The 12024-nt window shown below is 39.4% G+C and overlaps 1 long non-coding RNA gene across 1 annotated transcript in view; it reads left to right on the top strand.

Annotated features, from left to right (window-relative positions):
• Nucleotides 1-3576: 3576 nt before the first annotated feature.
• The window catches only part of LOC134299125 (uncharacterized), a 67644-nt gene continuing 59196 nt past the window's right edge, over nucleotides 3577-12024 (top strand). Inside the window, exon 1 of the long non-coding RNA XR_010006269.1 lies at nucleotides 3577-4562. This is a non-coding gene — a long non-coding RNA (uncharacterized LOC134299125). The remainder of the gene's footprint in view (nucleotides 4563-12024) is intronic.

Below are 12024 nucleotides of genomic sequence, written 5' to 3'. Positions count from 1 at the left end.
CCAACATTGCTGCTGACTATGCTGACTATAAAATTATAAAAGTTGTAATCCCAAAATAATGTTTCTAATCTCTCCCCATACAATTCAATTGCCTTACCGATAATAATTATTTTATTGGTTTAAATAGGGGTCCCCAAACATTTTAAATAAAGGGCCAGTTCATGGTGCTTCAGACTTTTAGGGGGACAGACCATAAAAAATATGAACAAATTCTTGCATACATTGCACATATCTTATTTGTAGTATTTAAAAAAACATTAAAGAACAGTATAACATTTAAAATGGAGAACAATTTGAACCAACATAAACTTATCAGTATTTGAATGGGAAGTGTGGGCCTGATTTTGGCTGATGAGATAGTCTAGTTAATTGGGGTTGTTGTTGTGTGCCTTCAAATTGTTTCAGGTTTAGGGCAACTCTAAATCTAAAGTTTAAGGCGGGGTCAGGTAAATGACCTTGGAGGGCTGCATCTGGCCTAAGGGCCTTAGTTTGGGGACTCCTCGTTTAAAGCCTAAAGCAATAATATCCAACTACCAAGATTCTGCTAAGCTGCAGAACTTGTTGACTGGAAGGTCGGCAGTTCAAATCCGTAGGAGGGGGAGGGCTCCCATTGTTGGCCCTAGTTTCTGCCAACCTAGCAGTTCAAAAACATGCAAATGTGATTCAATTAGTAAGTACTGCTTTGGCAGGAGGGCAATGGCACTCCATGCAATCATGCCGGCCACATGACCTTGGAGTTGTCTACAGACAAAGCTGGCTCTTTGGCTTAGAGATGAGCACCACTCTCCAGAGTCGGACTTGACTAGACTTAATGTCAAGGGAAAACCTTTACCTTACCAAGATGCATATGGGGGCTTTGTCATCTGTTTGATTTCTAAGCCCTAAACATTTGTAAACTCATTTAAATAAAAATTGGACCAGTTTGCTTTTAAAAAAATTTAACTTATTTTATGGGAAAATAATGAAAGAAGAGATCTTGAGTGATGTTGGAAGCTAAGGAGGGCTGATATTTGGATGGAGACTGCCAAGGAATATGAAGTGCTGTAGATTATATTGCAGAGCAAGGAACTGGTAAAACCACCTCTGAACATCCTTTGCTTAAGAAGCCCTTATGAGAGTTATGGGGTCACCACAAATCAACAGGAAACGTGAAGGCACATAAACACACACACATAATGCAGACAGGCCTTGTGCTGACACTCATCTCTTTTGGAAGGCATTGCACTCTATAATTTGCTGATCCAGATCGCTGCAGATTAAAGACACTGGAAATCTGCATACCAAAACAAAGTATCCTCCAGTGAACACTGGCAATTGCAGAAGTGTTATATCTATTCAAATTGCTCTATTTATGTACTATGCTGGCTGGAGAATTCTGGTACGTAGATATAATTCAAATATACATCTTTTCCTATCTTTCAATAGAATGAGAGGCTTTAGTGTAGAGAAAATCTTCAGCAAAAAGTAGTTATTAAGCAGAATATAAAATATCTCCTTGCTTCTGCCTAACAGTCTAGGAGCCAAAAAGGACTTGGGAAGGCAAGAGGGAGAGATATAATTTGGCTGGCTAGATATAGACAATGTAGCTATTCTAAGCCAAATGAAACTTCACAGCAAAAGAAAAATCTTACTATGATCTGCCTGTTACTGATCTTACGCACACCCACATGGGGAGGTAACTGCTCTGTTAGCCTTGGAATATGCTCCTTGTTCCTGATTACACAAGACTTGATACATGAGAATTGTACCATTTTTCCTCTGAAAGTAAGAAACATGGCACATAAGGATGCCAGAGACTAACAGGCTTTCTCTCTCCAAGAGCCAGACAGAAAATAACAATCTTGGAAGGCAGCACTGCCATCTGGGGGATGAAAAGCCAACAGCTAAGCTGCAGGCTGATGAGCAAACATTCAGAAGCATGCTGATGCTAGCATGGGCACAAACATCCAGAGCCTCGTGGTAGGTTCCTCCTAAACTGTACATGAATCAATGCTTTCCCCTTGGAGTTTTATGCCTTCAAAGTGATAACATTATAGTCCACTTAGATACAGGAGGAGTCTTCTGCCCCCTACAAAGGTATAAGTGAAATTTACTCTCTTCTCTGTGTTTCTGGCATTGTACTAAGTCTCCTGTAATGAATTCAGTCCCATTGCTTGAAATACTGTGTTATTCCCTCTTTGCTCAATTATAGCAGTAAACAAGGGCAGAGGTGATTTGCTGAACCTAGCTAAAAATGGCTCAGTCTCCAGCCCTGCAGTCTTTTGAAACTCATCACAAATAATAATGCAGAAATTACCATACCCTTATCTCTTGACATCTTCCTGAGCTCATTGTCACAGCCTTTACATCTGGCATTTATTTTCAGCACAGCCTTAGCCCCGTAAACAAGAGGTTTCTTTGCCCCTCAGCAGGGGATTTATAATTTGGCTCACAAATCAGGAAATGGGGAGCATTCTTGTCCAAAAGCCATTGGTCTTGCTTTAAGTGCCGCTCTGTTGCTAGAGGTAATTTGGGTATTCAAAGGGACCTTTGCAAAATGGATCATAGATCTGAAAGAGCTCTTCGAATAAAAGAAAACTGCTCCATCCTCTAGCTATCAAAATGCACTTACACAGTTGTAACTACATTTAGCACTTCAAAACAATCAAGTTCATGCATCTGTTCTCTTGCAGTAAATTTTGTGACTTGATTCATTTAAAAAAATAATGATTCAGATTAAAAGCAAAGAATTTGATACTTGTACAATTCTGGGCTGCGAAGGAACCTAAACAACCCGAGGCTACTATAAGACTGTAGGAACACAAGGCATATATTTTAATATTGATATTAGGCATACACCTTATGTCATACCTTTAAAAAAATTATATAGGCTACATAGGCATATCTCTATTCCTTGAGCAGTGATTGGAGTTTGTGTGAAGCCTGGATTAAAGAGCTGATTTGGTCCAGTCTGTGATAAATCAGGACCAAATAAGTTCAGATTGAATAGGTTCCAGAACAACCCATTCTGTCCAGAAAGGCTCTGAATCTTTCCAGAGTGCTTAGAAGTAATGAATATTTCAACATGTCGATAAGGAATACCTGGGAAAGAACCTTATTCTTTCTTTGTGGTCACAATTTCATGGGGAGTGGTGTGAGAACAATTTGACCGTTCTACTTTGCAATCCATGGGAAGAATCATTTTAGCATAATGGAAAAATACAGATTGAAAGGAGGGTGGTGTCATTTAATGTGACTGAAGCCAGATATTTAAGTTCATGCCAAGCTGCTCAGAAGACTGGGAGAGGCTAGTAGGAGGACACTTGAAAGACTTAACAGCTGTATCCACCTACCTATTGTTAGCTTAGAAAAACAAGACATTTTCTCGATTTCTTCTTTTGGATCTCTTGAATGAGATAGTGTATAATAGTTTCACCACTCCCCATTTTTTACATTCATTTTTAAAGCTATACTTGTGTAGGCTGGGAGAACACCTTCCAAATTCCTTTCTTTTTAGTATTAAATTTATTCAACTGTCTGAGAGAATTTTATTCAGCAATTTGGGGAAACAGCCACCTGGTTTTGAGTGGAATGGACTGCTCTTTAGGGAGTAATGAAAAATAAGTGTGTGTTTGGAGCCATTGTCTGTTTATTAATTTTAGTACATTTTACTGTCTTTTTGAGGAGTCCCTGGTGGTGCAGCAGGTTAAACCACTGAGCTGCTGAACTTGCTAACTAAAAGGTTAGCTGATCGAACCCGGGGGGCAGGGTGAGCTCCTGTTGTTAGCCCCAGCTTCTGCCAACCTAGCAGTTTAAAAACATGCAAATATGAGTAGATCAATAGCTACCGCTCTGGCAGGAAGGTAATGGCACTTGATGCAGTCATGTTGGCCACATTACCTTGGAGTTGTCTACAGACAACACCACTCTTTGGCTTAGAGATGGAGATGATCACCACCCCCTAGAATCACACACGACTAAACTTAATGTCAGGGGAAAACCTTTACCATATAGATAGATAGAGCTGGAGTCACACTTAAAAATGTACCTGTTCCAACTTACATGCAAATTTAACTTAAGACCAAACCTACAGAACCCATCTTGTTTGTATTTTGGTAACTGCCTGTACATTCTTACTTTTGCTTAAAAAGTTTGCCAAAATGTATTCATGTAATGGGTTTTGTGTCTTGTTAAGTGAGATATATCTGCAATGAAAAAAAAGGGGCCTGAAAAAATAGGGTAGGGCAGACAAACCCAATATATTGGTTGTATTTATCTCTTTCTGTAACATCCTTGCCCGATTAACTTCTGGATCCTTATAGTCTTTCAATAACTGTGAACTGCATTGTTACCCTGTAAGAGTCAATTATTTTCCATCTATTAGTTAGGAGGTCTGCAGCATCTTGATATGAGCCACACCTGTGCTTCTCCTTGATGCTTTTCTTTTCACCTCACTGGCAGCAGAGATTCCAGCATTTTATTTCTCTTTACCAGACAACTAAAAGGATGTGGCTGTCTAAATTGTTCACAATGCTTTTGCCACAGTCAGAGACCAACAACTTAAGTCAGTTTGTCTCATATTGGTAAGTCTATTTGATGCTTTCCAGACATGAAAATGTTGGGTGGTCTTTCATCATATGGTTTCGCTGTACCATAAAATCATGTTTGGCTGGGTAATTTTCATTATAAATTCATAGTAAGGCTATAAGTATCAATTCATGTGGCTCTGAGTGTTTGCTTACCCTTTACAATGTTTTATAATGCTTTGCATTGTCCCTGAAGAAGGATTTACATGCGAAAGGGACTGAGTTCATGACGTGTACTTTTGAGCACAGAAGACTTCTTGCATTGTACCTTCCTGGTTGGTCTCTCATCCTGCAATTATTTTTAGCTATCAGCAATTCTTTGACACTAGGGCATTTCACTCCTTGAAGCATTTTCCATTAGAAATATATATGTACATTTAAGCCCTGAAGAGCAGAAAGCAAGTGTAAATAGAACAGCATGATGATGTTTGTCCATTCACAAAGAATTCTGCCTTCATTTTAATATATTTATCCCACTTTTGAGAAATAATTCCTTCGTATAGTTCTTACAGGTGAAGTAAAATTGGTAATCAAGCAGGTGTGACTTGGCTTACCAATTCAATTTAATGATGCAGATAGCTTTAATTACACATTGCTAAAACATTTGGACACAGCACAGGCATTTTAAGGTGCTGGCTTCAGAGAAGACATATTTTATTCCCTTGTTAAAAGTAGCTCTTTGCTTGCAAACAGTCTTGAACAGGCAGACACAAGGTTCAATGAATGGGAGTGGGGGCAAAACTATGTTCCTGGAAATCCTTGCTTTTTTTACTTCTTTGACATGGAGGTATCTCAACAAGTGCTGCTTTATTTTGAAGATGAAAAACAGGAAGGCAGGGGAGGGGAAAATGAGAAAGAAATGTGGCCACACCTTTAAGAGTAACTGATTTTTATTTTTGCATGAGCTTTCATGGATATAAGGTCACTTCTTTATATGGAATATAGAGGATGTTGAGGATGGTGAATATTGGCTCAATGAATTTCAGCCTGCTGTACACATAATTACTTTGCTAGAGCAAACTAGAGTTAAGTCAAAGTACAATGATCTGTTTCCAGTGGCAACAAGTCAGTTGCTTGTGATAAATACCTGAAATGGTCTGAGGATAACCTTAGTAACTGGTGAGGAGGATTCATTGAAATGCATGGTGAAACAACTGAAGATCCATCTTTCCAAATTACATTCAAAATATGAGCAGTGTTAGCTGGACAGCTTACTCTTGTTTTGCTTTACCTTCTGGCATACAAGGAGAGGTCTGTGCCATGCCCACCACGTGGAATATAGTACAAATCAGGGGTCCTCAAACTTTTTAAGCCGAGGGCCGGTCCACAATCCTTCGGACTGTTGAGGGGCCGGATTATCATTTGGAAAAAAAATACAAACAAATCCCTATGCATACTGCACATGTCTTATTTGTAGTGCAACAACAGCAACAGCAACGAAAGAACAATACAATATTTTAAAATGAAAACAATTTTAACCAACATAAACCTATTAGGATTTCAATGGAAATTGTGGGCCTGCTACTGGCCAATGAGATAGTCAAGTTAATTAGGATTGTTGTTGTTGTTGTGTGCCTTCAAGTCATGTCAGACTTTGGCCGAGCCTAAGTCTAAAATTAATTATTTATTTACTGCATTTATTTACTACATTTATATCCCACCCTTCTCACCCCGAAGGGGACTCAGAGCAGCTGTATGTACATACAATATATTATATTATTAGCATAACACAATATTAGCATTATATATTACTATATTGAACTATACCACTATACTATTATATAATATGCAATATATAACATACAATTAATATTATTATATGTTATTACTATTAGTATTATATTGTATAACATAAGATTATTATCAATATTATATGTATATACAATATATTATATTATTAAAACGGGTATAAAAATATTATATTATAAAACTGAGGGCAGGGGCCAGGTAAATGACCTTGGAGGGCCGCATCCGGCCCCCGGGCCTTAGTTTGGGGACCCCTGGTACAAATAATGCTTATCTCTTTGGTTTGTCTGCCTTCAGGGTTGGCACTAGCTCTAATAGGCAGAGAAGGCAGTCACCTAGGGTAACAATGCAATGGCAGGTACTTTGGCAGAAGCAAACATATTTGAATCTGTGAGAAAGTCAGGTTTTGGAATACAAAAATATTGCTGGGCATATTTTGTTAGCAGTCATGGCTTTTCATTTGAGAATCTGGCCTTCAGAGGGAACTTTTAAGAAACTTATATCTTCAGTCATAACAACAAGAAAAGCTACACCTATGAAATTTCTGATTGTCATAGTCCCTAATGTGAGCAACAGCGGAGGAATTTGCTGGCCAGTGTGGTGAATCCATGGGGCAAGGGGGAAAAGCATTGTCTGTGCTTTGCATTGCTGCCTTCCCCATCACACGAGGGAAAGCATTACTGCCTGGCTTCCCCCTGTGCTGGCCCCGTTGTAGGCTATGAGAACATGGGTAGCCATCCGTGTTCTCAGGGCTGCATCTCGGGACACTTCCAAGTCAGAGCCAGAATGGAGCCCAGCTGGAAGTAGCTCTGCATCGTGTGAAGGGCTCTGTCGGGCTCCATCCTGGCAGTGCCCTAGGAAGGAACCAGAAGTCCATGTGATGAGGTTGATAGACAGCTGATAATTTGTATTACGTAAGTTCCTTTCTTCAACAGCTCCATTGGCTACTGGTCTGTTTCTGGGCAAATTCAAAGTCCTGTTTATGACAGACAAGCCATTACATTCATTAAATACTACTGAGCCACCCACTTAAGAAATGGCAACCTCTTGTGTTAATCACATGACGTAGGCTTCAAGTGTAGTGTAGAGATATTTTGGGGTTAAAAAAACTTTGCAAGGGGTTATCTTTTCAGATGCTTTCTAAGCTGGTTGGCAAGGGACTTTTTTTTGCAACTTATTGGATAGAGATGGACAAAATGGTCAATTCTGTCATATGATAGTATTAGTTGTCTCAGTTTTAAAATGATACGGTTTGGCAATTTGTGTGGGTAACTGAAATAGAAATGCCAGTTGAGGAGAAGCTCCACTATTACCTTTTGCTCATGGAGGAGATAAGATCGGCAGAATGTTGTGTTCTTTCTGTCTCATGCACTTTCTGGTTGCTTGCTTGCCTCTCTTCCTTCCTTCCTTCCTTCCTTCCTTCCTTCCTTCCTTCCTTCCTTCCTTCCTTCCTTCCTTCCTTCCTTCCTTCCTTCTTTCTCTGTATTGTGTGTTCCATGTGTTACCTCCCCCAGATGCTTCCTTCCATCCACCTCTGGTTGACCCCAAGAGCCATCTAGTCCAACCCCCTTCTTTCTGCCATGTAGTAAAAGCATAAAACACCCCCGACAGATGGCCATCCTGCCTTTGAATAATAATAATACTGATGATGATGATAATGATGAAAATATGTTCCTAGTTTGCCAGTGTTATTTCCTGTTTAATTGTGTAGTCCTTACTTTGAAAGTAGTAGTTGTGCTCCAGAAACTTTTTTTGTGCCCACAAGCTATGTTAAATGGTGGAGACTCTACAATATATTCAATCATTGAGAAACTAGAGCAAAATGTGCTATAAGCAGAATGTCCCTCCTGTCAAGACAAAGTTTTTGCAGTTTAATAAACTTGCCCCATGTGTTCATGATAGATCCAATTAGGAAATTACATTTATAACCCAGGAACAAAAATCATAGTCCATGAGAGGAGGTGTTTCTTTTCACAAAGAAAACAGGGGAGGAACAGTGAGCGGGAACAACTCTCTACAATGTGATGGCAAATCAACTGAGAACTCCTGAATAAAACTGATAGTTTGCTAGTGTGATGAAGGTAGGAAAATCATCCATTTAATTTCAAAATGGAGTATGCCTGAGCTGTATGGTAATCTACTCTTCCAAACTCTTGGCATGTTCAGTGAGATGAAGTCTAAGTTGGCTCCTAAAGAGCCACATATGAGATGCTCCTTAAAAATGTAATATAATATAATTTTAAAAGGATTTTTAATTCCAGTTTACTTTGTCAAGATCTAGATTGTCTATCGATTGAGCAATTTGTCTATGTTCGACATCTCCCAACCACATCCATTCAAAGTGTCTTGACTTGGCCAGAGTAGCACATATCTGAAGACCTTCATATACTATACACCATATAATTGGGCACCATAGTTTTCTCTGACTCTAGCCCAGGCATGGGCAAACTTTGGCCCTCCAGTTGTTTTGGACTTCAACTCCCAGAATTCTTAACAGTCAGTAAGATGGCTGAGATTTCTGGGAGTTGAAGTCCAAAACACCTAGAGGGCCAAAGTTTGCCCATGCCTGCTTTAGCCCATGTAGGGATGACCATAGAATTACCCCTGCACACTCTGCTAATACTAGTGGTTTTAATTACTACCAGGCACATGTGCTGTAGCAAGAAAAGCCCTAGTTGTGCCTGCCTTGGGTGAAGGCTATTGCATTACAAAATAACATGTGCTCTTGGATGGACTGGGGAACAGTTCTCCTGGTTTCTTTTGTAGTGAGAGGAAGCCCATTGGTCTTTGTGTATAACAATTGCTGGTCAGAAATATGAATGCTTCTGTGGAAGTATCCTGATAGTACTGGTAACAGCTTTCAGACTAATAGTGCAGGCATAGCTCATATATGTGCCAGTTGTAGAAGGCTAGGAATAGGCAGAAGCTTCTTGTACTGGCTAAACTGGCATGCTGCCTGTAGAATGCTTTATACTGATGTAATTTTCTTCTGTCAAATGATCATGGAGATCAGCTGGAATAGGGGGCTGCCAGCTCAAATAATCTGGTAGTTAAACCAAGCATGCAAAAAAGCTGGATAAGGGACAACCTGAATGAAGAGCTGAGTTAGGCCAAACACAAAGGATGGAGCTATTATGACAGCTCAAAGTTAGACCAAGGTCAAAACAGTCCTAAGTCATTTCCAACATTCCAGGGCTAGGAAAGGCTCAGATTCAGCACATCTCTAATTGTCCAAGGAATTGCCCTTTCATGTTACACAATTATAACACTATGATTTGACTTTAACTGCCATGGAAGCATCCTGTGGACTCCTAGGGTATGTTCTTTAGTGAGCACTAGAGCTCTTTAGTGTAATATTGTTTTTAAGCATATTTGTATTGGAGTTTTCCAAATACATCAAATAGAAGAAAGAGAAAAGAAAGAAGAAAACCAAAAACCACCACAGTTAAAGATGAATAGGGGGGGAAAAGAAAGGTTACAATAACTTCCAATTTCTTTACAATGGTTCTCCAAAATATTGCAGAACTTAAGTAGGTAAATAAATGGGAACTAAATGCATAAGGTCTGGAACAACCTTCTAAGGATTAACAATTTTACTGTTTGATGCTGTTACACTTAGGAAAAGACAAAATTGTTATTGAAATTAGACTCCAAAATTATGAATTATGAGACGTGGCTCTGTGAGCCTGCATTACCTTTTCAATTTTCCTGTAGTAACCTTTAATGAATTTCCTTGAAATATTGCCCTAGCACACTTCAGAGTTCAGAAAATAATTCCATAACTATTATAATCCCCTCATAATGCATCACGAAGACTCAGAGGACACACCATGGGTTTGCACAAGAGTCTCCAGGTCTTGTTCCTATTTCCTCTGATATGATCTGATTTATTCTTGGGAATGTTTCCTCATCTATGTCCCCAGACCAGTCCCATCCCTAGAGCTCCCATTAAAATGGCCAACATTTTAAACATCCCTTCTTCTGGACTGGCACCCATTTTATTAACCGGAGCTGAAAAATCAAGACTCATTTCAGCTCATTGTTGCTTGTGTCATCACATTTCTTTCCGTTTGCACCCTTCTCATGGGTGAATCAATAAATGGACACAATCTTCAAAATAATCAAATGACAGTTTATTGAACTTTCCTCCTATGGTGAGGACCAATCAACAGTGCCATCAGATGAAGCCCAGAACTAGTTAAGGAGCAGATCTTAATCAGACATTTTCTGAACCAATCAGGAGCCAGTGCAGTAGTCTTGAATAGCTGTCAAAATACAATAAATATATATTCAGTTATGTTCTTTGGAGTGCTGTCTCTGCTGACATCCTCTTTGGCTATTAAGAATAAAGCCTGTGATTTTTGCCTTCAACCAACCCATCTGTGTCTCATCTGGCTTTCTGGGAAGCTAGATAGACTGGGTTCCAAACCTGTGGTTCTCGCAGAAGCTAAACTTTCCACAACAAATCCAGTGAAAACATGGTAAAGATATAGTATATACAATTATGCTTGACTTAGATAATGTCTTTGGCCCAGTATCAGCCTTTACAGACACTCAAGTAAAGACAGCCATACAGAAAATAAGAACAGAAAGGCCACCAGCCCAGATGACATACCAGTTGAAATTTGGAAAATGCTCAAAGACTGTGGTGCTGTCTTTCTAGCATCACTATCCAACAAAATCATAACAGAAAAATCACCCCCAAAGACTGGACTACCAGTATAACCATACCAATTTTGAAGGGAAAGGGGGACACCTGCAATTATTGGACATACAGCCCAATATGCCTATTGTGTCATGCAATGAAAGTATTTGAAAGAATACTGGACGACAGGCTAAGAAGTCACACAGCAATTACACAAATCAGTGTGGCTTTGTCAGGGGGTGTGGCACAATAGATACAATACATGCTGTCCAGTTACTCATGGAAAAACATGGGGAAAAGAAGAAACCACTGCATTTTGCATTCCTTGATCTCAAAAAAGCATTTGATTAGGTTCCCCATGACCTGATCTATTGAGCACTAAAGTCACATGGAATACCAGAATACTATGTGACATGGATAAAGCTACAATACAATATTACAACCAGTATGGTCCACTGCCCTGCAGGGATTTCACCAACCCTTCAACATCATTGTTGGTGTGTGTCAGGGATCAGCACTCTCACCATTATTATTTATACTCTTCATGGACACTGCTACAGCAGATTTCTATACTATGCATCCCTGGACACTCTTATATGCAGATGACATAGCACTCGGTCACCAAAAAAGTGCAGCCTTCCAACAACAGCTGCAGACATGGAGTGATAGACTCAGTGAAAACAGACTTCAACTGAACATACCCAAAACAGAATATCTGGAAAGTGACCTTCAAACTGAAAAAAAAACCAATTCAAATTAATGGACAAACACTAAATAAGACCACCCAATTTAAATACCTAGTTCCACTGGTCTTCATAGATGATGACACAATACCAGATGTACGGTCATGAATAAATACAGCCTGGTTGAAGTGGTGACAAACTATTAGCAATATGTGTGACTCAAAAATGTTAGAACAACTCAAGGCTAAGATCTACACTACAGCTGTCTCACTAGGAGCTCTCTATGGGGGAGAGTGCTAGCCAGAAACAAAACAAAAAACATGAACAAGCCCTTAACACAATGGAAGTGAAAATGCTGAGATGCACTTGACTTAACATTTCTTGA

This window comes from Anolis carolinensis, chromosome 5 (genome assembly GCF_035594765.1).
Source record: "Anolis carolinensis isolate JA03-04 chromosome 5, rAnoCar3.1.pri, whole genome shotgun sequence".
NCBI lineage: Eukaryota > Metazoa > Chordata > Lepidosauria > Squamata > Dactyloidae > Anolis > Anolis carolinensis.
This window is presented reverse-complemented; position numbering and strand designations above follow the sequence as displayed.